Raw genomic sequence first — 25,423 nt, 5'->3', positions numbered from 1 at the left:
AAGACCCAGTAATTGCCCATCACTGCAGTTGTCCCTTTCTTAAGGACTGGGATGTATGATGAATTGTTGCATTTGTTGCTGGCCCCCACAAAGACACTTCCCTCATTGTAGAAACACAATTTATATTCTTCTTGCTTCTGCACCTTCATTGGCTTCTCCGTCGTCTCAATCCACGTGAGCTTTGTCACATGCTCACTCCAATATTCTCGGCACACAACATTTACCATTTCGATAACTTCTTCACCAAACAGCACAAGCCCTCCTGCCATGCAACTCTTTGTAGTGTCTTGCCACCTGTTCGCCACAAACTTTACACCTTCCAACTTCAGGTATGGCCTTTGTAAATACTCTATGCTTTAGCGATTCTGGGCACACTGCAGTTCGTCTAGAACCATCATCACAAGTTGTTTGCTCTGTGACTCAAAAGTGCTTCGCAATCTGCATAACGTCAGATGGACTAAGCATTGAGCCTTGAAAAGCAGAATTTCTTGCAGCATTGATACCTTGGAGGCCCCCCGGCGCGTGATGTATCAAGGAACAAATGTCTCCCACTAACCCTCTTTTTATCCTTTCTGCGTACCAGCTATAATTCAATTCTGGGTGGTGCACATATTCTATCACATCTAAGCCTAGTCCTCTGTACCCGTCGTATTTGGCACTTTTTACTTGTCTTTTAAAATGTTTTAATGAGCTAACGTGTTAAACAGTAGGAGGACTGCTCAAAATTGCAATCATGTCAGAAAACAGATTAGGAAATAATAATGACATAGCCAGCTTACTGAACTTCCCCATTCCTTCCCAAGTGGCATTCATAGTAAGGACAGTTATGTTGTTTTTCACATTAATAACAGTGGTGTTGTCTTTCCCAGTTCCCCCATTCAATGAAGATATATTGGTAGTATTGTTCAATGAAGAGATATTAGTAGTATTGGTATCCTCCTGTCCCTCCCTTTTATATGCTCTCCCCATATAAAATGATATTCTGAATATATATCTAATCCGAACATAGAAAGAGCAAACAATTCAGCTACACAATGCATTACGCAGGTCAAGCAGAAGAAAACACGGTCACCATAGAATGTTCGCGAGGATGTGACCGTTCTCTGAATGTATTTTTATGTATTTGTTTTTTCATCATGAAAGAAGAGAGAAAGAAAAATTGCAGAAGGAAAGGAGGGGGTAAAAAGAAAGTGCAAATCGTGCGTAGCAACGTTAATATTTTGTGGAGGTAGACAGGTTGCAGAAACACATTGAAATTGTATCATAAAGCAATGTTTTGTCGCAGGTTATAGTTATATGAACATGGTCAGAAATATTAGAAATAGATCAGTTTGTATCACAGTTCTTACACCTTGAAGTTCTGTTCAATTTGCGGGGAGTGTGGCATGGGGGGCCATCTGGACATACAAGAGATGTATCCAATACAGCAGCTCCTGAACCTTTACAGCAAGGCGAGTAGCATAGATATCCGTGAAAGTGCTGTTGTGCATAGGCTCACTCCACCTATGGACAACATTTTTTACAGAAATCCTATCTCCTGGGAAGAGCGGGAGAGGAGGTGATGTCAGTGGATCAGATGCAGAGCTTGCTTTATCTTCGGATTGTAGCTGCACTATCTGTTGAGAGATACATTTTATTGATTTTGTTAAGGTGAAAAGATAATCTCTGAACTCATCCCCTAGAATGGACACAGACCCGTGAGCATCTGACAGTTTTCTGATGGGAGATAGGGGCGTGTGCATTCGCCGCCCTGTAACCGCCTTATGAGGCGATAAATGATGATCCTTACAGGGCTGTGTGTGCATGCTAAACAAAACCAGGGACAAGCAGTGCACCCAATTTTTCTTTAACATGGTGAACAGCTTTGAAAATGTACTCTTTAATAGACCATTGATCCGTTCTACAAACCCCCATGGCCTGGGGTGGTAATTTGTTCACATCTGATGCTTTATGCCCAGTAATGATGTATTCCCTTGAACAGCTAATTGAAGAAGTGGGTGCCATTGTCAGACCTTAATACATCGCACAATCCCCAGGGAGGGAAAGCCTCTCTGACCAAAAACTTGGCAACACACTTAGCATATGGATGTGCATAAGGACCAGCCCCCACCCAACGGAAGAAGGGACACACAATGACAATCATGTAACGATACCCATTACACCTCTCCCCCATATCTGCCTAGTCGATGTGCAACTCATGAAATGGCCCAGTCGGTCTGGGTAGGGTATCTCAGAGAATTCTTAGGGTGTGGCCAGTACTGTAAGTCTGACATGTAATGCAGTTAATAACTGTTTTGGTCAATGTCTCTTGCAGATTGGGGACAAACCAGTCCTCCTGTAAATCTGCAGCAATATGTTGTTTCGACACATGAAATGGATGGTACAGCTGGTCAAAAGCGACCAACAGCAGCGCATGCAGCATAACCACCTTGCCTGGTGTTTCCTGCTGCCATAATAAGTTTTATGGGGACTGTTTACATCCTCTCCTTTGCCACAGGGCCTTCTCCTCCTGTGGAGCACAGCCCTCTAATTCAATGATTTGTGCAATTGGTAATGAGTTGCAGGGTGCTGGCAATTATGCTCGGCCTTGTGCTATCACTGGATATTCTCAAATACTGGGCACAGGGAGATATGTGGCCCGTTTGGCTGCCGCATCTGCGATGGCATTACTGAGTGAAACTTTGTGTCATTGAGTTGGGTAGTGCATTTCACCACTGCCGTCATGGAGGGCTGGAAAGCTCTTCAATCAGTTTGTCCAGTAATGCTGCATGCTGTATTGGGGACCCGTCAGCCCTCCTAGACCCTCTCCTCTTCAACCGTGCAAACCATGAATGCACCGTTGTGGTGACATAGGGTGAGTCAGAGTTAATAGGCACGTGGCACCCCTGGCATGCTAGAGGCGCTTCAATAAGCGCTATAAGCTCTGCTGCTTCGGCTGAATAGTGCATTGGCAGTCTTTTCTGCACCATTACCTCATATTCACTGTTCATTAGGTAGACAACTGCCACACCAGTATGTCTCAGGCCTGTCCACTGGTCAATAGTTGCTGACCCGTCAATTAAAAGGATCCCCTCCTTCAAGCAGACTGCCTTTAGTTTTCAGTAAGTCCTCCTCCTCCCACCCAAATGTCACACAGTCATGCCTCACAAAGCCTTCTTCAGTGCACAATTCTGTTAAGAAGGTAGCAGAGTTTACTGTCTTGCACCTCACTATGTGGATGTTTAGGCCTAATAAAATGACCTCATATGCGGATGCCCACTATGCTGTTAACACTGATTTAGACCGTTTTTAATGGCAAATACTGCATCAATCTTACAGAGCACTCCATGGTAATAGTGGAGCACTTCTCAATCACGAATGCAGCAGCGGCAAGCGCCTGCTCACAAGGAAACTGTCCCGGCATCCTTGAATCCAACACTCTGCTGTAATAGGCCAATGGCTTGTGTCCCATGGTGCTTTTCTGGCTAAGTACTGCTGTCATCATCTGACCATTAGAATGGGAAACCAAATAGAACTCTTGAGCATAGTCAGGGGTTCCTAGCACTGAGGCGGTAGAAATGACCTCATTCAATGTGTTGTAATTAGTAAGCATGCCTTCTGTCCAGACAATATTGTTATCAGTCTATTGTACCTCTTTAAGACCTTACAACAAGGGCTGTGTGTACGCTGTGTAATCTAGCATCCACGCTCTACAGTAATTGCACAATCCGAGAAAAGTTTGCATTTCTTTGGCAGTTTTAGGCTGGGGAGCACTGCACACAGAGGCAGCACGTTCTGGCATTATTTTCTTTCCATGGACCTATATCAATTGGCCCAGGTAGAGGACTTCCTGGAGACGATATTGTAACTTTCCTTTGTCTACCTTGTACCCTTATGTGCTAACAGCTGCAAGACAGCGATAGAGTCACTTCAGCACTGCTGCTCACTTTCACTTCACACTAGCAGATTTTCCACTCATTGGATGATAGTACTGGGCACTTGGATGTTCCCTAAATCTGCATGTAGTAGTCTATAAAAAAATACTAGGGGATTCACAGGGTTACATGTGATTTGAACGAATGAAAAAATAACAAATACATTTTCATTTTAAATTGGAGGGTCCAAACCCCCTGTTTCCCCACGCTTCCAACAACCCCCGAACTCCCCACACCTTTTATCCCTTTACCCCCATGCCCCATATATATATTTTTCAATATTTTGTATTATTATTTAATTCATTATTTTATTTTGTCAAAATCACTGCATAACAATTCACAGCACCCTTGTGGTAATCATGTGCGCTCAAAACCACATTCCGCCATGCGTTAACACAGTGAGATATTGAGAATCTGGGTGCAAGGGTATGGAAAGGAAGACATTCTTTCAATCCACATCAGTGAAATGTGTTGCTTGTTTTGGAATGTTGCAAAAAATAGTTGCAGGGTTAGGAACTACAGGAAATTCTGCCTGTACAAAGTCATTCAAGGGGAGGAGATACTGGGTCATTCTCCAACTTGCCCCCTTACCTTTTTTACCAGATATATAGCCATGTTGCATGAGGAGTTGGCGGGCACAATAATCCCCTGATTTAGGAGTGCGGCAATGGTGTCTCGTATTCCCTCCTCTGCTTCATTGGATAGTGGATATTGGTTTACTCAGGGTAACGTTATTCTTACGGGTGCCACTCCCTTCAAAAGCCCTACATCGTGGCACTGGTTGTCGATAACCTCTCAGGGACCTGATCTAGATCTTTGTCAGTGAAGGAGGGTGGGGTGACAAGGGACATCAAAGAACACTGCACCCTACAGTATTGCACCATGATCTCAGAAGTGATACAAATGGCTAGCACTATTTCCCCATCATCAACCTGATACCCAAACAATTCTGCATTTGTTACTTCTTTAAGAGAAACTGTTGGCTCAATACCCAACACAGTGTGTCACTCACACCCATCTGAATCCATTCCAACCACAACAATCCTTTTTGTCGACACCACCAGGCCTTGCAAATCTAGTGAGAGTATCATCCCTGCCACAATCTCTGGGGCGACAATGGGCCGAAAGATAAAACCAGATGGTATCTGCCAACATGCCTTACTAATTTGGGGCACTGCATCAAGTAAAATTGTAATGACATACATAAACATATCGGGGTCAACAGGAATGCCATGAACCACCACCTCCCCTCCTCTGGCCCGTACTGTCACCATCACCCTCATAGTACCCATTCCTGGGGTGGCACATATTATTCCTCGATCTGTGAAGAAGATGGACATGTTCAATTTGTGCAGGAGGTCACGCCCTAACAAATTTACTGTGGTGGTTTCTGAATACAATAAGGGTGCACGCACCACTTTCCCACCTATTTTAATGGTTACCTCTTCTGTGTACAGGACCATGGTGATAGACCCAGAGAAGCCTTGCGTATAGCGAGTTTCACCTGATAGTGGGAAGTTTCTCACACGGATGCATGATTTAGTGGCACCCGTGTCAACCATAAAGATGAATTGTTTATTTCCTATCTCAGTGCCCACCAAGGGTTCCTCTTCAGGGTGGGTAGTCACGGACAGGACTGGGAACGCAAGAGATTTCTGTGGGCTGTCCTAATCAGGATGTGTATTGGTTCCCGGAAATGTGAAAGGGTTGCCTCCCAGGACACTCACCCCCCGAAAAGGTGCCACAGTCCCATTCGGGACAGCATTACTTCCAGGCATTGGACCACCGTATGATTGGTTCGTTGGCGCTGCTTGCACTGGGGTGCTAGTTGGGGCAGGCAGCTGCAACTGGGGGCTGTAGTGGTAGCTGTCTGTATGCTTGGTGTATTTCATTTGGGATGGATGTGGGCATTGAGGGTGCAGGAAAGTGTTGCTGTTGTTGTACAGGGGCAGAAGTGCTTTAATTAGGTTATTCTTATCCATCTGAGCCCAGGGTTCATACTACGCCCTCCCTAGGCCTTTATGCAGTAATGGCAATAGTAGTGCCCATTCCCCGTCTTGCCTTCCTGCTGTCACTTCACTTTTTTCTAGGTAATGGTGCCCACCCAAACCTGTTCCTCAACTACTGACCCCACAAGCTCTCTACCTGTGGGGTAACTGCCGGCACCTCCTTATCCTCCAACTTATCCATCGTGTCCCACTCTTCATCCTGCAACTCAGTTTGTATCTCTGTACGACCTCACTGCCCCATAACCTACAATTCCCGCTCATCACTCTTCTCCATATGTACATCGTTGATTGCAGTACTATCTATTATGAATAAAATATCTCCAGCCCTCCACTCATCTAGTCCACACTCCGATTTACTTACTTCTTCCCAGAGGGCCCTCAACCGCACAATTCCGCTTGCACCGCCTGTAAAGCTTTGTCTAATTCCTTCTGGGTGTTCCGATCCAGTGGCACTGCAGTATTAGTGTTTTTTTTTAATATGGGGGTGCTGATATTGATGTGGGCAGGGCTGTGGCAGGCAAGGGCATATGTGTTGGGGGCATATATCCTGTGGTGGGAATAGTTGGAAAAAGCCCTATTTGCAGCAGGGGTGACTGTGTTCCCTCTGGTGCTGCTGGTTTAACTATACCTGGGGGCTCAGCTGCTATCACACTGGAACTTCCACTCATCATTATCCTCTATATCCTCCACCATTTTCCACAATTCTAAGATCTGGTCAGGGTGGACTGTCATGGACAGGACTGGGCACCCAAGAGTTCTCTGTGGGCTGTCCTAGTTGGGGTATGTATTGGTACCAGGGAACTTGAAGGGTTTGTTTCCTATCATGGGTACCACAGTGCAGTTCAACACTGCATCAGTCGTTGGCATGCTACTCCCATACATTACATTTTGTTGGGGCATTAATGGTTGTGTCATTTGTGGGTATTGCACTTGTGCACCCGGGGGTCATGGTGGTAGCTGAGTGTAGGCCTGATGTATCTCGTAGGGTATGGAGGTTGACCCGGGGGTCGGCAGCTGTATTTGGGGCAGGGGTGGTGGGCAGTAGTTGCTATATGGATTATATCCTGGCCCCTGCCTGCTCCTACACTCCCTTACAAAATGTCTCCAGCATTGCGAGGGATGCATGCCTGCTCCCCTAGGTCCCATCCCTCCAAATCCCCCTCTTCCCCTCTGAACCCACCTCTCCTGCGTTGCTGACCTCCTTGCTGCCAGTCCGGATAGGGGGGCTGAAGCCCCCCTTCCCACTGTCCTTGTCTGCCTCCTGGCCGAAATGCTGCTATTCTGACATCTGGAGGGGCAGGGGTCTGCTCACCCACCTCTGTTCGTGCACTCGATGGTACTGCCTCCTCAACTGCTATCTTTGCCAATTTCTTTTGCACTAGTTTCCCATACTCCGCCTGCATACGTTGAGCTGTTTCCTTTTCTCGCTTTTTTATTCTTTTACAGTGATGTATGATGATAGTTTATATCTCGATCCACCCCTTCACTTCAATGCCCACAATGTTTCTAGTGCCTTCTGAACTTCTTTGGGCAAACCCCTTTTGATAACGAAGAAAAAAGAGGAACTGATCGGTCCCACTGGTCACCCGTCTCCGCAAGTCACATCTCCTGAACCTTAATAATGTATTGCGTGGGGTCCTCGTCATCCCCCATGGTATCCTGCATGATAGACTGCAGATCTGGCATATCAGGTATGTTCTCCGTAGCGCGGCCTGACCCGCGCTCTGATATTGTTAAAAGGTGCACCATCATGTGCATCATCGTCAGTTGTACTCCAGGATATCCTGCTTTACCCCACACGTCTCTGTTTTTCAAAAGCATAGATCCACTTCCTGGCCCCGGAAGTAAGGGGCGGGAGCAGATTAATCAAATTATTTGTATCCATTTGCACCCAGGGCATATAGTGCATCCTGCCTATGCCTCTGTGCAGCAACGGCATCTGAGTACCTGTGTTCCTTCCTTTTTTTCTGTCCAACACTTCCCTTTTTCTTTGCTGCTGCCACTTGGACAAACCTGTTCCTTAACTGTGAATCCCACAAACTTACCACCCGTGGTGTAATCTCCGGCGTCTGCTCATTCCCTTCATCATCCTCAAACTCATCCACTGTATCCCATTTGTCATCCCTCAGCTCTCGGTCCATACCCTCTCCAACCTAACAGTCCCATGCCCTGTGCTCTTGCTCGCCCGTCGCCGCCCCCTACTTCTCAATATGCATGTCCTTTATGGCCGTACTATCAAACCTGAACAAAATATCTCCTGCTCTCCATTTATTTAACCCATTTCCCTTCTTCCCTCCTCTGTCCTGGGCTGCTCTCAATTGAGCCAATTCCACCTGTGTAGCCTCCAATGCCTCCCGCAGCTCCTTCTGTACCTTACTGTCCTGGGGTGGGATAAAAAAAACGTTTACTCTTATGCGCTGTGCATGCTGCTATTACAAAAGTCACTACCAATCCAACGCCACCGACTCCCTGTCGCCCCCTGTTACTCCTTTCACTGTCCCCTCCCCCTTCCACACACACACAAGCAACAACACACTACACGCTCTTAAAACAAATTATCAGGACTGGACCCCCTCGGGTCTCTGCATCCTGCACAACACATTGTAATATGCCAAAACAACAAGCTAAAATAACAAGTTAAAACAACAACCACTACTCTATGGAGCTATATGGAGCTCCTATTTCTTCCGTTATCTCCTTGTTATCTCCTTGTTACAAAGCAAATGGCGCTTGTTATGCTCACCACGAGGACGCCACCCAGCCCTGGTTGGATGATTTGCACTCTCAAACCCTCTCCCAGCCCTTGGTAAGGCCTCTGGTTAAAGATGGGTCTGCAATATAGGAGAGCTGGATTCAATACCAGATTGTCTTTATGTTTTCCCACCTCCCTTGGCCTCAACTCCTTCCTCCCCCTTGGGCCCTCTCCTGACCTTAATATTGTAAAAGGTGGATTATCCGTCCAGCTCCTCGTGGCAGGGGCGCGTAGATGTAGGGGGCAAGCAGCGACCAAGTTACTTCACTGGTGCAAGCCCCCCTGTGGGAATCCAGGCCTGCTGCGACTCCGTAGGTTTGCTGCTTTATAGTCTTTATATGCAGTTCTTATGTTCCTCTTAGTTCGAATAATAATGTCTTGCTTCTTTCCTTTTAGGTATGGAAAGGTATTTTGGTGTTGTCATGTAGTTTGAAGATGAGCATGGGCTGGTAGGCGAAGGCGTGGTGTGTGCGGTGATGTCCGGTAAGTAATGCGTGATGTGCGGCACTGTTTCGCCTTTTATATTGTTAACCATTGTCTTTTCTCTCCTTGCAGGTTGCGATGTTCCTCGCCGAGCGCCGTAATGTTCCAGCAATGATACTGACCAGGAGATGACTACCCAGGTAAGAATTGTGTGGCTTTCTTCATTCGGGAGGAAACGTGAGTAAACGCTTACTAATGCTGTCTTTCTTTCTCCTCTTTCCAGGTTATGGTTTTCCAGGATGCATGCGGTGCCCGGATGATGGAGTTCGTACCTTCAGGTGAGTGGAAATGAAGTTGGCGATGGATTGAAGACAGGATACTGTTCCAGGTAAGTTTTGTATTGTTCTTTCTCTCTCTGCAGGTCCTTGGTTTCAGGTAAGCTGGCATCAAAGAACTGGACACAGTGAACATTACGCTGCCCACAGCAGAATAATGCAAAGCATGTTCTGCTGTTTGGGTGCGGTTTAAATAGTCTAAGGTAAAGTAGTCCAGATAAAATAGTCCCAGGCCTGCCATACTCAAAGTAGTCCGGGTAAAGTAGTCCCAGGCCTGCCACAACCAAAAGACTAGACCGCATAGCTCAGTTCCTTGCAACTGAGCTATGTGTGTGCCTCCATGTTGGCTGAACCCCCCAGCCCCCAAGTTAAATAGTCCCAAGTACATAGTCCCATTCTAATGTTGGTCTTCATGATGGTTATGAGCCTGGCGCCAAAGGCCCTTGACCTGGCCCTAATTGGAAGGCTGACTTGCCAGTCATGGCCAGAGGCAAGGGTCATGTCAGCACTCCCCCCCAAGGCCCCTCTCACAGTGGCACTTCTGCCTGGTCCTGGTTTGGCTGGGTAATTCTGATGGAACTTTTTTAATTAAACGAGGTGCATGGATGTATTCACTAAGTTCCCATGATCTGTCTTGTGGGCGGTATCCCTTCCAATCAACTAAGTAGTATAGTTTGGATCTGGTGTATTTTGAGTCTAGGATATCCTTTTCTTCAAACTCTGGTTCTCCGTCAACTAATACTGGTTTTGGTGGTGTTGTAACCCGAGTACCGGGTTGTACCAGTTTCAGGAGTGATACGTGAAACACAGGATGAATCTGGATTTATTATGGATTCAATAGATTAAGGTCCCAGATATCAGGGACGAAAGGTCTGAGTCCCTTTTATGGGCACATATTTTGATGCTAACCAGACCTTGTCTCCACTTTGATAGTCGGGGGCTTTACTACGATGTTGGTCAGTGAATTTCTTTTGTCTGTTTTGGCTTGAAGTAAATGTTCTGCTGCTTCTTTGAAGGCCTGGGAAATAGTCGTATGTAGGGTTTTAACCGCTGGCATTTCCAAAGGGGTTGGGAGATCCAATTCTGAAGTACGTGGATGTCTACCATATATAGTGCAGAAAGGGGTTTGTCCAGTGCTGGTGTGTAATGAATTATTATAGGCATATTCAGCTATCCATAACAAGTCCTTCCAATTTCTTTCCACTTGATGTAACATGCAACATAAGTATTGCTCGAGGGTTTGGTTTGTTCTTTCTGTTTGGCCATCTGTTTGAGGATGGTGACTTGTGGATAGTCGAATGTCAATTTGGGCCATTGAACAGCATTTCCTCCAGAAGTTGGTTACGAACTGACTACCTCGATCTGAGATCAAGACCGACGGAAAGCCATGTAGCTGTACGATTTCCTCCAGGAATACTTTTGCTCAATTGGATGCATTTGGAAGGCCCTTAAAAGGAATAAAGTGTGCCATTTTAGAGAACAAGTCTACAACTACTAAGATGGTGTTGAATCCTTGACTGGGAGGTAGATCTGTAATGAAATCAAGGGACAGTGTGTGCAATGGTGCGGGACGAATTTCCAATGGTTGGAGAAGACCAGCTGGTGTCTGCTTCTGGGACTTGTTTTGTGCACACACACCGCAAGATTGGATAAATTGTATGATGTCTTTACGCCATGTGGGCCACCAATAGTTTTGTTTTACTTTAGCTAGAGTTTTGGCAATTCCAGGATGACCTTCAATCAGGGAGTCGTAATAACCCGAAATAACCTGCCCTTCTAAATCTTTACTTGGCAAGTATAGACGGTTCCTAAAATATGGTAACTGGTCTTTAATGGTGTAATGTTCTCCTTGAGTACACCACTCTGGTGAGAAAGTGGGATCCATTAAGAGTTGGATCTTGTTTTGGAGTTCAACCTGTGTCAATGTTGTCATAAGACTCAAGGAGTTTGTCTTCTGGAATGATGGCTACTGGATTGTCATGACCACCGCCCAAAACCCCCTCTGGCAAACCCATTGGCCAGGTGGAGTCAGGACTCGGGTCTCTAGAGCCTGGCATTCTCTTCAAAAGCCCTCATGGGGCCAGTCCTGGCGCTTATGGCGCAAGGCTCATACACCATGAAAAACAATGTGCTTGGGAACTACTTTATTGTATTGTCAGCCGACATGAAGGCATCCACATAGCTTGGCTCCTAGGAACCAAGCTATGCGGTCTAGTGTTTTGGGTGTGGTAGCCTAGGGACTATTTTACCTGGACTATTTTGTTGGGGCTATTTAAACCACACCCGAGCAAGACAACACGCTTCGCATTACTTTGCAGCTTGCAACGTGACGCTCACCCTGTCCAGCTATTCCCTCGAACCTCGGAGATGCAGAACCTGCAAAGAGACAAAAGGAACATCATTAGCAGCAGCATATTACCTGCAGTCTTCATCTTTAAACACTCACAGCTACTGAGAACAGCTTTCTCGAATCTACATGGCCCCCGGACAGAATGACCTGAGAGAGGAAGATAGAGGCAACATTAAAGAAAGCAGTAGAGACATTTACAGATAACAAACTGCTCAAAAGGCTTACCTGGCTGGTCGCCTCTCGGCTGGCACCACTCCGGACATTCCACTCACACTGAAGAACACCGCGACCTACAAGGAAGGAAAGCACAGGTTAGCAAAGGCAAGACTTCGCAGCGCTGCGCATAGCGCTTACTTAATGCATCATAGCGCTCTTAATGTGCCATCATTTACCAGCGGGGCTCAACCAAGCCAGTTCGCTGTGCTGAAGCTCCGCATACCTAAGGGAGAAAAAAGAGACATTTTAAACAAAGAAAGGCATGCAGGATAGCAACAAAACTAAAGAACAGCAATAAGACCTACCTGAACAATATCAAACGTGCCAGCGTCAGTGAAGTAACTGGACCGCACTCGTCCATGAAAGACAACACGCCCCTGCAAAGAAGGCAGGACTGAGAGCACGCCTAATTCTACCACAAGGCAGAACCTTCCCTGCAGACCACATCAGGGCAAAGCTGAGAAGCATAACAGCGAGTAACCCGGCTGGGTGGCGTCCCTGTGGATAACAGGTGAGCGTAACAGAACGCGAAGCCTACCATAACAAATCCACCTGGGCGCCATGGAGACATCAGAAATTTACCAATTGGCCCAATTACTAGGAGAGCTTCATGCTGAGGTTCATTCTGCCCGACAAGAGACTAATGCCCTCAGGAGAGACCTAATAGTGACCAAAGAACACACTGAAGAGATTAGCAGGCAATACTTGCAATCACAGGCAGGACAGACGCCTCTACCTGGAAGCAATCCAACCATGCAAAACCCCGCCATACCACCCACTCCGGTACAGATCACGTTACCTGGAACAGTGCCCCTGGCACCACCAGAAAGGTTCTCAGGCGACCCACGGAAGTATGCGGCATTCATCAATCAGTGCCGTCTTTATTTTCTTTGTAGGCCTGGAGCATTTCCAAACGACCAAGCACCGGTAGCTTTTGTCTTATCATACCTGAGTGGTAGTGCAGCAGATTGGTCGGTGCCGTTGGTAACTCATGACGATCCTCTATTACATGACTTTGGGGGGTTCCAGAGAGAAATGGAAAAACTTTTTGCTCGCCATACCCAGGAACAAGCAGTAGACAATTAACTCTTGTCCCTCTGACAGGGCAATCAGGACTTGTTAACGTACATTGCTACCTTCAACAGACTGGTTGCTGGAGCTAGGTGGCCAGAAAACAAAAGAACAACGTTACTCCATCAAGGTTTACGAGGCGAATTAAAGGACGTCTTAGCCCAGGTGGTTAATCCACCCAGAGACTGTGCAGAATTCATAAATCTGGTTGTGCAGCTAGACCACCGGTTGCAGGACCGAAAGGCAGACCGGTCTAAGACGGACCCTCAGACCGTGTATGTTCGACCAAGGGAAAACACACCCCGTGTACCTGAAAATGCTGTAGAACCCATGCAGATTGGAGGGATACGGCCTCCATTAACAAAACATGAGCGGGACAAAAAAAGACAACAACAGCTCTGTTTGTTTTGTGGGAAACCAGGACATTTCCTGAAGGACTGTCCAGTAAAACCCCCAAGAAGAACAGTCGGAGCCACAGAGAAGGATGAAGCTAAGGAATCGGAAAACTACAAAGCTCGACAAACGTAGAGATCAGTTTGTCGCGTGAGAAGAAAGAGTTGCTGATCTTGCACTTTGCAATACCAGTGATCTTAATTAACCACCAACAGTCGTCAAGAATGCATGCCGTTGAAGCATACATCGATAGCGGAGCAGTTGGAAATGATATTGATCAAGAACTGGCCGCAGAGATGGGGCTTCCTTTGTGTTCTAAGCCAACTATGGACAAGGTAACCACCTTGGATGGGACAGAAATCGCTTCCGGACCAGTAACCTAGTGCACAGCCAGGGTAACCTTGCTGTGCCAGGACGAACATCGGGAGTCTATTTCATTCGATCTCATCAAGGCACCTCAGTTCAGGCTAATACTAGGGATGCCATGGTTGATTGCTCACAACCCTTTGATAGACTGGCGGGCACGAAAATTAACCTTCCCCGGTGACTGCTCCCCTGCCTGCTATTACCAAGAGGAGAAACCCGACGTCTGTATCCACATGACTCCCGAAGCGACAGTATCAACCCTGGGAGCAACTAATACCTTGCCAAGTGAATACCATGATTTCCAGGATGTTTTCCGAAAGGACCATGCCAATACATTGCCGCCGCACAGGCCCTCTGACTGTTAGATCGACCTTGTTCCTGGTGCACAAATCCCTTGCGGCGGGATCTACGCTCTCACAGAACCAGAAAACCTTCATTTGAAATCCTATTTAGACCAGTAGCTTGCAAACGGATTTATCCGTCCTTCGAAGTCCCCCGCAGCCAGTCCTTTGTTCTTCAGGAGACTTGAGAACCTGTATTGACTACCGCGCATTGAACCAGATCACCGTGAAGAACCGCTACCCCTTGCCAATTATCCCTGAGATGCTAGACCAAGTTAAGGATGCCCAGATTTATACCAAATTGGACCTTCGAGGAGTGTACCACCTAGTTCGAGGAAAACTGCCTTCCGTACTAAGTACCGCTTGTTTGAATATCAAGTCATGCCCTTCGGGTTATGCAACGCTCCTGCGGCATTCCAGTATTTCATGAATGATGTCTTAAGGGAGTTAATTGATGTGTGCGCCTTAGAGTACATAGACGACATCTTAGTATACTCAGCCTCGGAACAAGATCATGTTGGGAAAGTTTGTTCAGTCCTCACCAAGCTCCGTCAACATCGCTTGTTTGCAAAGCTTGAAAAATGCTTTTTTCACATCACCAAGTAGAATTTCTTGGTTTCATCCTTACTCCAGGAGGCATCAGAATGGATGTGCACAAGATGGATGGCACTCTGAAATGGCCTTCATCGACGTCTCTGAAAGGGGTACAAAGCATGCTGGGCTTTGAGAACTTCTACCGCCGGTTCGTCCCAGACTTCTCTCAGGTTGTGCACCCAATAACAGTACTATTATGAAAAAAACAATAAAAGGTTTGCTTGGACCAAAGAAGCAGAAGAAGCCTTTCAGGAACTTAAACAAAGGTTTACCTCCGCTCCAATCCTGCGACATCCTCGTCCAGACCTCCCTTATGTCGTTGAAACTGATGCGTCCAGTCTCGCAATGGGGGCTGTCCTTTCACAGAGAGACCCTGAAACCGGCCAGCTACATTCTGTAACCTTCTGGTCAAAAAAGTTCTTACCTCCGGAGATTAATTATGCCATCACAGACAAGGAACTCCTGGCTATCAAATCCGCCTTTAAAGCCTGGAGCACTACCTTCTGGGGCCACACACACCATTACAGTCATCACAGACCACCGAAACCTGCAATATCTCAAAACAGCCAAGGCCCAGTCCTTGCGCCAATTACGGTGGGCCCTTTTCTTCGCCGAATATGATTATGTAATCACATTTCGACCAGGAGTCAGAAACGGAAAGGCGGATGCCTTATCTCGCATGGGCATAGATGAAATAGTATATACAACTCCAGACCCAGTACCTATTATACCTGAAGACAAACTCTTGGGTATCACGACAGCCTTAACACAAGCAGAACTACGAAAAGAAATCCAACGGACAATGACTGCTGATGCCTACCTCGCATGTCAATCTCAAGGAGAACAATATACCATCAAGGACCATCTACCCTTTTTTAGGGATCGCTTATATGTACCCAAGAAGGAATTACAACTGCATATTATTTTAAACTATCACGATTCACTGATCGAAGGGCATCCTGGGATCGCCAAAACCCTAGCTGAGGTGAAAGAGAACTTTTGGTGGCCTACCTGATATAAGGACATCATTCAGTATATTCTGTCCTGCGGTGTCTGCGCACAAAATAAATCACAGAAACAAAAACCATCTGGTCTCCTACAATCATTGGACATTCCTCGAGTTCCATGGCACACTCTTTCCCTTGACTTCATCACTGATCTACCTCCAAGCCATGCGTTCAACACCATCCTTGTAGTTGTGGACTTATTCTCGAAGATGGCCCATTTTGTTCCTCTCAAAGGCCTCCCAGACGCAGCCACTTTAGCAAAACTGTTCCTGGAGGGTGTGGTTAAGCTACATGGATTCCCTTCGGTTCTGGTCTCTGATCGAGGCAGCCAGTTTGTTTCAAACTTCTGGAAAAAATGTTTTGCAATGGCGCAGATTGGCGTTCGGCTATCTACCAGTCACCATCCCCAAACAGACGGACAAACCGAGAGAACCAATCAGACACTCAAGCAATATTTACGGTGCATGCTGCACCACGAACAAAGGAATTGGAAAGACCTACTATGGATAGCCGAATATGCATATAACAATTCTTTGCATTCAAGCACGGGACAAACGCCCTTCTATACCCTTTATGGCAGACATCCACGTACCTCTTAACTAGACCTTCCAGCCAGCTTTTAAATGCCAGCGGTAAAGACTCTACACACAACCATTACTCAGGCTTTCAAAAGGGCAAAGGAACACCTTATTCATGCCAATGTAAAACAAAAGAGATTTGCCAAACAACACCGGAAAAAGGCCCCTGATTATCAAGTAGGAGACAAAGTTTGGTTAGCCGCTAAATTCGTACCCATCAAGGGAACCCGGACCTTTCATCCCAGATTCTTAGGACCCTATACCATTAAGGCAATTATCAACCCAGCAGCCGTGGAACTGGATTTACCACCTGATCTACACATCCACCCGATATTCCATGTGTCCCTCCTGAAACCAATGCAACCCGGCACATGGATTTGGACACCACCTCAGCCCATACTTGTTGACGGAGAACCAGAATTCGAAGTGCTGTCACGAACCTCGCCCAAAACACCTTCTGGCAAACTCATTGGCCCGGTGGAGTCAGGACTCGGGCCTCTGGAGCCTGGCATCCTCTTCAAAAGCCCTCATGGGGCTAGTCTTGGTGCCTATGGCGCCAGGCTCATACACCATGAAAAACAATGTGCTTGGGAACTATTTAATTGAATTGTCAGCCAACATGGAGGCATCCACATAGCTTGGTTCCTAAGGACCAAGCTATGCGGTCTAGTGTTTTGGGTGTGGTAGCCTAGGGACTAGGGACTACTTTACCTGGACTATTTTGTTGGGGCTATTTAAACCACACTTGAAACACTTGTGTATAGGTGTGTTACAAATGCCATATCATATCATATCACACCCGAGCAAGACAACACGCTTCGCGTTACTTTGCAGCTTGCAACATGACGCTCACCATGTCCAGCTATTCCCTCGAACCTCGGAGAAGCAAGGAGACAAAAAGGAACATCATTAGCAGCAGCATCTTACCTGCAGTCTTCATCTTTAAACACTTGCAGCTACTGAGAACAGCTTCCTCGAATCTGCACGCGCCCCGGACAGAACGATCTGAAAGAGGAAGATAGAGGCAACATTAAAGAAAGCAGTAGAGACATTTACAAATTACGAACTGCTCAAAAGGCTTACCTGTTTGGTCGCCTCTCGGCTGGCACCACTCCAGACATTCCACTCGCGCTGAAGAACACTGCGACCTACAAGGAAGGAAAACATAGGTTAGCAAGACTTTGCAGCGCTGCGCATATTGCTTACTTACCGCATCATAGCGCTCTTTATGTGCCATCATTTACCAGCGGGGCTCAACCAAGCCAGTTCGCTGCATACCTAAGGGAAAAAAAAGAGACATTTTAAACAAAGAAAGGCATGCAGGATAGCAACAAAACTAAAGAACAGCAATAAACCTACCTGAACAATATCAAACGTGCCAGCGTCAGTGAAGTAACTGGACCGCACTTGCCCATGAAAGACAATGCGCCCCTGCGAAGAAGGCAGGACGGAGAGCACGCCTAATTCTATCACAAGCCAGAACCTTCCCCGCAGACCACATCAGGGCAAAGCTGAGAAGCATACCAGCAAGTAACCCGGCTGGGTGGTGTCCCTGTGGATATCAGGTGAGCGTAACATGGATCTGGAGTTATGTATACCTTTTCATCAACACCCATGCGGGACAAGGCATCAGCCTTTCCGTTTCGGACTCCTGGCCGGTAGGTGATCACATAGTCATATTCAGCGAAGAAAAGAGCACACTGCAGTTGACGGGATGATTGAGCCTTTGCTGTTTTTAGGTATTGCAAGTTTCGATGATCAGTTATGACCGTGACAGTATGTCTAGCACCAAGGCGATAGTGTCGCCATGCCTTGAAAGCTGATTTTATAGCCAAGAGTTCTTTGTCTGTGATAGCATAGTTGAGTTCGCGAGGTGAGAATTTTCGTGACCAGAAGACCACAGGGTGTAACTGGCCAGATCCTGGGTCCCGAGAGAACAGCTCCCATAGCCATGCTAGAGGCATCTGTTTCAACTATATAAGGGAGATCTGGGCGAGGATGCCGTAGAACTGGAGCAGAAGTGAATTTTTTCTTAAGTTCTTGAAAGGCCTTCTCTGCTTCTTCGGTCCAATGGAACTTTTTATTGTTTTTTCTCAATAGTGATGTAATTGGATGCACTATTTGGGAAAAATCGGGGATGAATCAGCGGTAAAAGTTTGCAAAGCCCAATCTACTCTGGATTCAATTAAATTAAGTTGGTGACGGCCAGTTAAGAATGGCATCTACCTTGTGCCTATCCATTCTGATACCTTTTGGTGTGAGGATAAAACCGAGGAACTCCACTTCAGTGACATGAAAAGAGCATTTTTCAAGTTTAGCATACAGTTTATGTTGGCAGCGTTTAGTAAGAACGGCGCGGACATGCCTGACATGGTCTTCTTTTGTAGCAGAATACACTAAGATGTCATCAATGTAAACCAGGGTGTAAACGTCGATTAACTCCAGCAAAACATCATTCATAAAGTACTGGAATGCAGCAGGAGCGTTGCAAAGTCCAAAAGGCATTACCTGGTATTCATACAAGCCGTATTTGGTACGAAAAGCAGTTTTCCATTTGTCTCCTTTCTTCACTCGAACAAGATGGTACGCCCCCCCCTAAGGTCGAGTTTGGTATAGATTTGGGCGTCTTTGACTTGATCCAATAATTCATGAATAAGGGGCAATGGATAACGGTTTTTACTGTGATCTGGTTTAATGCGCGATAGTCGATGCAAGTCCTCAAATCTCCTTCCTTCTTTTGTACAAAGAATAAGGGACTGGCTGCCGGTGATTTAGATGGGCGGATAAATCCATTTGCCAGGTACAGATCAAGATAAGATTTCAAGTGGAGGTTTTCTGGTTCAGTAAGTGCATAGATTCTACCACAAGGAATTTGCGCACCAGGTATGAGGTCGATCTGACAATCATAGGGCCTGTGCGGTGGTAGAGTATTGGCTTGTTCTTTCTGGAACACGTCGTGAAAATCTTGGTATTCATTTGGTAGAGTACTAGTCACACCTAGTACAAACGCTGCCTTACTGGGAGTAGCAGATGTACATAAGTCTGTTTACCCCTTTTCTTGGTAATAACAGGTGCGAGCACAATCATCGGAAAAAAGGCCAACTTCTTGGCATGCCAATCTATTAGAGGGTTGTGAGCTACCAACCATGGCATCCCTAAGATTAGTCGAAACTGAGGAGCTTTCATGAGGTCAAATGCAATAGATTCTCGGTTTCCATCCTGGCACAGTAGGGTTAGTGCTGCTGTGCATTGGGTTACTGGCCCGGAAGCTATTTCTGTCCCATCAACTGTAGTAACTTTTTCAGTAGTCAATTTAGAGCATAAGGGAAGCCCCATCTCTGCTGCCAGATCTTGGTCGACATAATTCCCAACTGCTCCGCTGTCTATGTATGCTTCGACAGCATGCATCCGAGACGGTTGTTGGTGATTGATCAAAATTACTGGTAATGCAAAGTGTGAGGTCTGTGGCTCATCCTTCTCGCCCGACAAGCAGACCTCTATGCTTGCCGGGCTTGGTAGTTTTCCGACTCCTTGTTATTATCTTCCTTCTCTGTGGCTCCAACAGTTCTCCTTGGTGGTTTCACTGGACATTCTTTGAGGAAGTGGCCTGATTTTCCGCAATATAAGCATAATTGCTGTTGCCTTCTCTTGTCTCTTTCAGTTTTAGTTAAAGGGGGCCGTACACCTCCGATTTGCATGGGTTCTACCGTGTTTTCCAATGTACGTGGAACGTTATCCTTTGACCGGACATACATAGCTCGAGTGTCTAACCTTATCCGGTCTGCTTTTTGTCCTTGTAATCTGTGATCTAATTGCACCACAAGGTTGATGAATTCTCCACAGTCTTTAGGTGGGTTAACCACTTGAGCAAGGACATCCTTTAGTTCCCCTCGTAGACCCCGATGAAATAGTGTGGTCTTTTTCCTCAGGACACCCATCTTCAACGACTAGTCTGTTAAATGTTGCTATATATGTAAGCAGGTCTTGACTTCCTTGACGAAGTGACAAAAGCTTGTTGTCTATTGCTTGGCCTTGGGTATGACAAGCAAAGAGTTTTTCCATTTCCATCTGGAAACCCCCAAAGTCATGTAACAACGGGTTATCCTGACTTACCAATGGTACCGACCAATCCGCAGCACTGCCACTCAGATATGACAAGACAAAAGCAACCCGTGTTTGGTCGTTAGGAAAAGCCCCAGGTCTGCAAAGGAAATGAAGATGACACTGGTTCATGAACGTTGCGTACTTCTTGGGGTCCCCTGTACATCGTTCTGGTGTAGCTAAAGGAACTGCCCCAGGAAGGGTTATTTGTACTGGATTGGTGGAAGACGTTGGTACAGGTGCTGGAGGAATGTTACCAGGCAATAGGGTCTGTCCTGCCTGTGATTGAAGCAATTGTCTACTTATTTCACCAGCACGATCCTTAGTAACAAATAAAATCCCTCCTAAGAGCGTTGGTTTCTTGCCTGGCTGAATGTACTTAAGCGCGTAATTGTCCCAACAACTGAACTAACTGGTCACCCAGGTGGATATTATTGAGGCTTTGCGTTCTGTTACGCTCACCTGGTATCCACGGGGACGCCACCCAGCCCTGGTTGGATGATTTGCACTGTCGAACCCTGTCCAGGTCCCTTGGTAAGGCCTCTGGTTAAAGATGGGTCTGCAATATAGGAGAGCTGGATTCAATACCAGATTGCCTTTATGTTTTCCAACCTCCCTTGGCCTCAAATCCTTCCTCCCTCTTGGGCCCTCTCCTCACCTTAATATTGTAAAAGGTGGATTCTCCGTCCTGCTCCTCGTGGCAGGGGCGCGTAGATGTGGGGGGCGAGCAGCGACCAAGTTACTTCACTGGTGCAAGCCCCCCTGTGGGAATCCAGGCCTGCTGCGACTCCGTAGGTTTTCTGCTTTACAGTCTTTATATTCAGTTCTTATGTTCCTCTTAGTTCGAATAATAATGTCTTGCTACTTTCCTTTTAGGTATGGAAAGGTATTTTGGTGTTGTCATGTAGTTTGAAGATGAGCATGGGCCGGTAGGCGAAAGCGTGGTGTGTGCGCGATGCTGTCCGGTGAGTAATGCATGATGTGCGGCACTGTTTTGCCTTTTAGTTTTGCCTTTTATATTGCTAACCTTTGTCTTTTCTCTCCTTGCAGGTTGCGATGTTCCTCGCCGAGCGCCGTAATCTTCCAGCAATGATACTGACCAGGAGATGACTACCCAGGTAAGAATTGTGTGGCTTTCTTCATTCGGGAGGAAACGTGAGTAAACGCTTACTAATGCTGTCTTTCTTTCTCCTCTTTCCAGGTTATGGTATTCCAGGATGCATGCGGTGCCCGGATGATGGAGTTCGTACCTTCAGGTGAGTGGAAATGAAGTCGGCGATGGATTGAAGACAGGATACTGTTCCAGGTAAGTTTCGTAGTGTTCTTTCTCTCTCTGCAGGTCCTTGGTTTCAGGTAAACTGGCATCAAAGAACTGGACACAGTGAGCATTACGCTGCCCACAGCAGAATAATGCAAAGCATGTTCTGCTGTTTGGGTGTGGTTTAAATAGTCTCAGGTAAAGTAGTCCAGGTAAAATAGTCCCAGGCCTGCCACACCCAAAGTAGTCCAGGTAAAGTAGTCCCAGGCCTGCCACACCCAAAAGACTAGACCGCATAGCTCAGTTCCTTGTAACTGAGCTATGTGTGTGCCTCCATGTTGGCTGAACCTCCCCCCCCCAAGTTAAATATTCCCAAGTAAATAGTCCCATTCTAATGTTGGTCTTCATGATGGTTATGAGCCTGGTGCCAAAGGCGCCAGGACTGACTCCAAGAGAGTCTTGGATGAGGTTTTAAGGCCCTTGACCTGGCCCTAACTGGAAGGCCGACGTGCCAGTGAGGGCCAGGGTCAAGGGTCATAACAGCGCTATCATCTTCCCTTTCTCAGAAAGGTTCCCTACACTCCTGTTTTACCTCTATAAAATATTCTTAAACTACCAAAGATAACAATTATAAAAACTAAATCTTGCTACGTGGCTTCACCACACTGCTCTCTAACTCAGGCATACCATACTCCCCCACACACTCTACCCCTCATTGTTATCCCCTGCTAGGGGTGTACTCACGTCTTAGTGTTCACCCGAACTCCTCCATCACGGGGTCCCAATAACCACCTGCACTCTCCCAAGAGCTGCGCCTCGCTCGCAAGAGCAGACATGAATTCTGTGAAAACAGCTCCTGCACACTTCTGTGGGTTTGCACGCTTGGGACTGGTCTCTGCAGGTGGGCACAGCCCGTTCAGGGAAGCAGCCTGGAAGCCTCCGCAGTTGCAGAAGTTGATGGGATCACATCGGGGTCACAACATGTAGGAAAGCCCCCTATATGCTCATACCAGAAAAAATACAAATCACTGGGAGGAAAGGCCCAATACACCTCTTGCAAGGGCAACATGTTTTATTTCCATAAAAAAGGAAAAAAGCACCAAGAACTCTGCTGCCACTGAACATTCTGCCAAAATATGCATGAGCAGCATATTAATTAGGTACATAGCATCATCAGTGACATCATCACATACAGTAGAAACCTGTGCTGTGGTTGGTGAGACCCTACACATAAGTCACCTGCTCCATAGGGGATGCCAGGCCATTGGTCCCAGCCCCATCCATCCATCTTCCTCCAAGTGGGCGATGTTTCAGTCGTCATTCATCAGCAGACGACCAAGTAGCAATTATATTATTAAGAAAAACACATCTATCTCTATGTAACAGAGCACCTGGTATGAACAAACAGGTGTCCAGGGGAAGCTGAGGCCATATTAACTCACATACTTCACTCGCTCCCCGGCAGGTTTGCATTGCTCCAAGGTCTCCAACCCTTCATTCTGGGCTATAATTTCATTCCTTTCTGCACCTAACAGCACAAATCATGTGACCTAGAAGTGAAGGCAGGAAATCCCTGCTTTCTGATCTTTTGATCAATCAATGGTCCTGCAGGTTTATGGTCAGTGGTCTGGGGTTATCTGGTACACTGGAATTCAGGGGTCCCAAAGCCAGGGCATTTGGGTGCTATTATTTTTGATTGGGACTGGTGGGGGTTCGATGCCTGTACACGCCTTCTCATGGGATTCCACTGTTCACAGCACTTAGCCCTCCTCCCATGGCCTTGCAGGGCACATTCGTCCCAGGGAACAAAGATTATCAACATTTTAGGACAATGAAGTCTTTTTGGATCCGTGCTGCTCTGATCTTTCTCATCAATGTCTGGGATACAACCTATTCCTCTCTCACGTTGGTGGCCTAGGCCTGGGGTGCTGACTGCTGTGCTACGTTTATGCTTTGTACCATTGTATGGTGGCAAGTATCTAAGATGGCTGCTATTCCTGCATGCACACTACACCTACAAAATGTACAATAATATGATTGTGTAGATGACTGTAAGGGGACCACCTTCCCCCTTGGTCTCTTACATTACCGATGATGGCCCTTTCCTTATACTAATCCGTCTGGGGGTGCAGGAAGATTTGGTCCTCTTCCCAACACCCGCTGGAGGTAGGGCGGGAGCCAGCTGCGGCAGGAGTTGGTGTGCTCCTAGTGAGGTGCATGCATTGTGTGGGGAGGAGGCAACATGTTGTTGGGCTGTAGTGCCGTGGACCACGACATGGAAGAAGGTCAGCACGGAGATGTATCCTTGACCTCTGCTGTGAGTGAAATGATGTTACCAGCGCAGGAGGGAGCAGCGCAATCGCGTCACGTGGTCTGCAGCGCTGTCGTTGAACACAGTGCTATTATAGAAAAATAGCTTGTATGCCTTGGAACGCAGCGAGTCTTACAAGAAAGTTTTGGCTCATGCAGCCGGCATGCTTGGCTGCAGACAGTGGTTGCCAGAGTATTTTGTCGTGATGATGGCTGGAGAAGGGACTAGAGAGTTGAAGGGGCAGGAAAGGCAGCACTTGGCTGTCATGGAGCAGTCATTTTACGAGTATGGCCCAGGAAGAGAACAAAAGAGACGTTGTGTCTCCAGTGCGTTCGTGGCCCAGGGGAACTGTCCCATCTGGGTGGTGGGCAAATCTATGTGTGAGGAGTTTTGCGAAAGGTGCAGCAGTTTTGTAGACAATTTGAGGGAACTGGATCCAAACCTCTGGGGATTTTATGTACAGTTGACAACCCTCACAGTATTAGAAGACTGACGTGGTTTGGGTGTTTGCAGGGAGGCCAGTCATTTTTGTGTTGTGGTGTTTGGTCTTGTGACCTCTGGGTTAGTATACTCTTAGTGGGGGTCGCCATGGGCTGATGTGTGTTTTGGGCCTGTAACGTTCATTTCTTGCGTGTAGATGTTTGTGTTGTGGTCTGTGTCAACAACAGGTGTGTTCTTAGTGCATTCTCTGCGTCCATTGCACTATGCTGTTGCCCAGGGTAATCTTGCTGGGTTATTAGCTGCAGCGTGTGTGAGCTGGTTCTGAGCACCTCATGCCACGTCTAAGGTTTCCACTGTTTTGAATTTGTGGTGTGACTAACGGGGGGGGGGGGAGAAGTGTAGTAATGTGCTGGTTCCATTGGAACGCCTCGGCTGTGGAATATTTGGGTTGAATATTTGTGTGGTTTGTGAACAGGGGTTCTGCATGTGGCAGTTAGTGTGAGTTGAGCTGGAGTGGATGGGCCGGTGTTTCTTCCTGTACTACACTTGGACATAAGTGTACAACTGGGTGCAATAAACCTTGCATACAACTTACTTAGTTCCTGTTTGGTGGTAAAACCAGAACCCCCACCTTGGTTACTTCAAAAGGCCTTGATAGCAGATGAGTCCATGTCCATAAACATATGTGGGACTACTGGATCCAGCTGAAAGTATTTGCACTTCGTATTTAGCATCAAGGCAGGTGACACCAAGGAACCCGTGGCTTTTTAGACTTGTTCAAACATCTTGAGTCACACATGTTGAGAATTCGCTTGCTTCGCTTCACATGTTGGAATAATATATGCTCCGTGTGCCCTTAGAATCTCTGTTAAAATGCTTTAGTTTGGGTTTAAAATGTTTCTGACTTTTGGAATCCAACAGCAGGTGCAGACATACTGTGCACTGATCATTATCAGAGCGGCT

The sequence above is a fragment of the Ambystoma mexicanum genome, chromosome 4p (genome assembly GCF_040938575.1).
Source record: "Ambystoma mexicanum isolate Mex_15411 chromosome 4p, UKY_AmexF1_1, whole genome shotgun sequence".
Lineage (NCBI taxonomy): Eukaryota > Metazoa > Chordata > Amphibia > Caudata > Ambystomatidae > Ambystoma > Ambystoma mexicanum.
This window is presented reverse-complemented; position numbering follows the sequence as displayed.